Here is a 4,749-nt window from a genome sequence, read left to right as displayed (position 1 = left end):
TTTTTTTTTTTTTTTTTTTTTTTCAAGCGGCGATCCAAATGAACGCCTTGGTAGCGATCTTTGAAACGAGAAAGAGGAACTCGTTGTAATAAAACGGTGTGGAGTAGTCAATTGTTGAAACGGGGGAATGGGGATTTACGTGATCGGTGTGTGGAATAAGACGCGAGAAATTTAAGATTTCGGCGGTCGAGGAGAAAGGAAGGAAGGAAGGAATAGAGGAAAGCAATGCTGGTAAAATTTTAAAATTATACTCGGAAAAATTCGAAGATTCTTGATTCGAAGGTTTGGGCGATAAGCGTTCGTGGGATGGAAAATGAGAATTTTCGGTGAATCTTTCTCATTGTGGGTGGAAAAATTTAAAAGATAATTTTTCTTCGTGTGATATGCATGAAGGGTTGAAGGTGAAGGTGTTACGAAGAAGAATTTTTGAGGATGCGAAATGGAATATACAATAGGATTACGGTGTAAAATGTATCGTGTTGTTCCATTCTATTTTCTAAATTTTGTAGCATTAAAGATTACTCTCTCTTTTTTTGATTTCTTTTTTCTTTTTCTTTTCTTTTCTTCTTCGTTGTATACAAATTTGGCAACAAACGTCATACCGTTAGGTAAAAATAGTCGCATCGATCTTGATATTGCTTAAAGAAAGAAGAAAATTCGGTTGAAATCAAAGAGTCAAATTGGTATCAAAGAGAATATGGAAAACGATATTGGATTGGATCATGCCTACGATTCTCTCCATTTCATTCATTCTTAAGCGAGACATTCGGCGGAAACGTGGTGGCTCGTGAATATCGTAATATAAAATATCGTAAACAAGCAAACAATTTTCTCGCGCGTTTCACCATTTTCCCATCTGACTCGATTATTTTTCTTTGTCTTTTACCCTCTAGCTTTGTCTCATTGTCACCAGACGACGAGTGGTTCGAGAAGCGTGAAATTCTTTGATTCTCTTCATCCAGAGAATCAAAATTCTCTGAACGCTGTCGTCGAGGGCTTCTTTAGCTCCTTTTAAATGGAAAATGGGAAAGTCTTTTGTGCTTGTGTTTTGTGAATTTTCACGTGCGAGTTGCGGTTGAGAAATCTCGATTTTCTCTTTGATATTTTGAAAATTTTACACTTACTTTCTTGGTAATACGCGATTCAAAAATTTTTATTTTTATTTCTTTTTTTATTATTTAAGTTGAATTAATAGATCAGTTATTAAAAAATTTTATCTACTGATTACTTTTATCTACTGATAAATTTACCGATAAATGATTTTTTTGAGTAATAAATTCTCGATTTTTATAAATAAAATTCTTTATTGGAACCTTTCGGATAGTTATTAAATTAGATAGAAGATTAAAAATTAAGCCTTCGAAAAATAAATATTATTCTCTTCGAAAGATCATAAAAAGGATAATGTCTCCTTTGATAATCCTCTTTGCTCATCGTATTAAGAATCTCTCTGGATCGAAGTACAATCTTATGATACTTTCTTTCTTTCAAAAAATCGAATAGCAATTTCATTTAACTTTTATCTCGACTTGCAATTAACCGACTCCTTGTATCAAACTCGTACAAAGTTAATTTAAAAAAAAATCAAATATAAACGTGTGAAACGTCAAATATGAATATTTTGTAAATTGAAAGTAAAAAATTTACCAATTACCAATATTATTTGATTCTTACTCAAAAAATTCATCCAAAATTCTTCGTTTCGACGAATCATCATATTTTCATATCACAAATAATATTCAATTCTTCCGACTATCATCGGTTCATTGCACTTATCCGACGTTCGTCAACTGTCGTGCACAAAATTCATTTTAAAATCGGTAACCGGTGCGCGCGGTTTATTGTCTGACGTGAGTGACATTCATGAACGAAGTCACGAGTCGACGACGAGCCGTCGTGGTTCCGTGTGACACGCGAATCCACGTCGGCGGTGTGTTAATTTACATGATTGAAAAATTACGGCCCGCCTAGAGGGTGCGGTCGATTCGAGGGGGTTGGCCGCGTTTCCGACGCTGGAAAGCCTGGAAAATATCAGGAACGGCCGTTAACGAACGGCCGAAATCCTATTTTGACATTCGGAATTTCAATCCCTGATATTTCAAAATCAAGGAGAACCTCGATGTGCAAAAAGTTGTGGATTAGTTTGTTTTAAAAGGAACTCTGTTTTAATAATCTTTTAACGAGTTTTTGCTTTGAAAAAAAAAAAAAAAAGAAAGAAATTTGATTAATATAAATCCGGGCATAAAAATGATGTTACATGCGTTGAGACGAGATGTTTTTATCACCAAATAATACACAAAAATTTAATTCTCACGCATTTCATATAAAATGCTTACGTTTCACCTTTTTCGTACATTTTTTTTTTTTTCTTTTATCACGTTTTCATCGCTCTACACAAATTTTACACGAAAAATCTCGTTAATAACCATAGCTTTGTATCGCATTTTTATCTTTTATTAAGTTAACAAGAAAAAAATACAAATCTTGCAAAAATTTAAATTGAAAAATGTCAAACTATTATTTCTATTCCATTTATTTTTAAAATCGAAATTAAATATTTCCATCGTCGTTTCTCCGCAAACGATATCGAGGAAACGAAATAATAATTTTCACAATTATTTCTCCACTAAACAATCGTTATTCGTTATTCGATAATATATATCGAAATATAATTCGTTATTCGAAATATATCGGCATCCTTTCTATCGAAAATACTTCCCTGCCGCGATCACTTTTCATCCCCGTTTCACCCTTAACAACCGACTTCTTCTTCTTCTTCACGATACTCGATTTGAACCGAGCTTGATACAGCACTGTTGATTGATCGAGCCACGTCTGGGAACGTATTACGATTTGTAACAAACTCGACGTCCTCGTCTTTATTGCTTGTCGAGGATCGAAGAATCGATTCTCTGGGAGGATGGCATCGAGTTCGAGCTCGAACGAGCTGATTCGGAATCGTGTTTCGTCGAACGAGCATATCGAGGTGGTCAGATTTTTTCGATTCAAATTTTTGCACAAGGGATAAAGCGACGACTTTAAAATGACAACGAACAATTTTACTCGATTATAAATAATTTCCAAGAACGATCGTATTCAGTATTTTTAAAAATATATACAATTTTATGAATCCAATATTCGTATTAAAATAAATTTTCTTTTTAAAATATAAATATTCTTTTTAAAATATATACAATTTTATGAATCCAATATTCGTATTAAAATAAATTTTTCAAACAACCTAAAATTTTATTTCACACGATAAAAGATAATCGTTCGTGTAGTCCCCTTCCAACTATCTTTTTCGAACAACCCAAAGAAACTCGTAGCCAGACAACGAATTCTTCTCTCGTGGATTAACGGATCTAAAATAACACATTTTCGAACGAATTTTCATCGACAAGTTATCTCGACGAAACTCACTCTCTCTTTCTCTCTCTTCACAATGAATATAGGGAGAGTAGAGAGAGAGAGAGAGAAAAAAAAGAAAGCGCGAGGAAGAGGATGGATCGACGAAAAAGCGAGGCCAAGTAGGCTTCCACGAAAGCACTCTTCAATTAGAATACCTGGCCCCAGACGGGGGTGGCTCTCTGAATGACCCATTCACGAAAAGCTTACGCGACGCGGCTCGAATTTCTCCGTACGAGCGAATTTTCCTCTCCTCCCATTTTCCCATCTCATTTCCTCTTTTCTTCCCTTTTGATCCTCGTCTGTCGACTCGTTCAATTACTATCCACCGTCGAGAATTGCATCTGTATCTGGTGCATTTCTACTGCTGTATCTAGCTACTATTTAAATTTCACCGTGAATATTTAATAGTTAAATTATACACGTGTAAAAGATAATATTAGTTGCAGCGAATATAGTCTTCTATTTTTAATGTAGAGTAAGAAGAGGTTTCCATTGTATTTTTAGCGTTTAATTTTCACTGGAAATATTATTATTAATAATCGACTTTCGCAATTATTTAAATATTCATAATATAATCCAAAAAATAATCCAAAAACGTTCTTTAACACGTATTTTATTTGCTTTTCGATACGTGCATCGCGCAAAGAATTAAAAATAAAAAAAGGGAAAGAGGCAAACGAGAGAATAATTTCAATTTTCACAGATAGAAATTAATAAACGAACGGTTTTCAGCATTGGCGAACGATAATCATGTGACGGTATACGTGCTTAGCTTTCCTTTCTCAAAAAAAAAAAAAAGGGAGATGGAGAGGAAAAGCTTTTCGTCGTGAAAGTAGGCGTAAAGAAATCAGGTTTATCTTGGTCGTAAAATGAGAAATGAAACGGGTGAAGCCACAAAACGCTCGAACTCTGAACCCCAAACGTTTGAGGGAATGGTGAGTTTTATCTTTCCGTAAGGCTGAAATGTTTCCCCGAGATTGAAGTACAACGCGTCACCTATTACTCCTTTATTCGGTCTGTTTCGTGAAATCATAGCATTGAGATTCCTTGGATATATCATGTTTGCGTACACACGTATATTCGCGTGTACGTGATCGTACAGATGATTATGTGTATCGTGTCACCACGGATACATATCTCTTCTCGTTGCAAAATATTGCGATATTGCGAAACATGGAAATTTTTCGACGAAAAGAGTTTCTTGCTTTTGGCGTTTGATCAATTATTAACGAAATTATCGATGATATTTTGTCGTATTGAGGATTAAATAATTTTAAAAATATATATATATATAATTCTTCCATTACGAACATCTCTTTTTCTTTGATTACGATTTTG

The 4,749-nt window shown here is 34.3% G+C and overlaps 1 protein-coding gene across 7 annotated transcripts in view; it reads left to right on the top strand.

Moving 5' to 3' along the window:
* LOC102673862 (phosphatase and actin regulator 4B) overlaps positions 1-4,749 on the top strand; it is a 332,035-nt gene that overhangs the window by 258,500 nt on the left and 68,786 nt on the right. The window lies entirely within an intron of this gene.

Source organism: Apis dorsata, unplaced genomic scaffold (assembly GCF_000469605.1).
Source record: "Apis dorsata unplaced genomic scaffold, Apis dorsata 1.3 scaffold_309, whole genome shotgun sequence".
Taxonomy (NCBI): Eukaryota; Metazoa; Arthropoda; class Insecta; order Hymenoptera; family Apidae; genus Apis; species Apis dorsata.
Note: the sequence above shows the minus strand (reverse complement) of the source record. Positions and strands in the feature narration are given on the sequence as shown.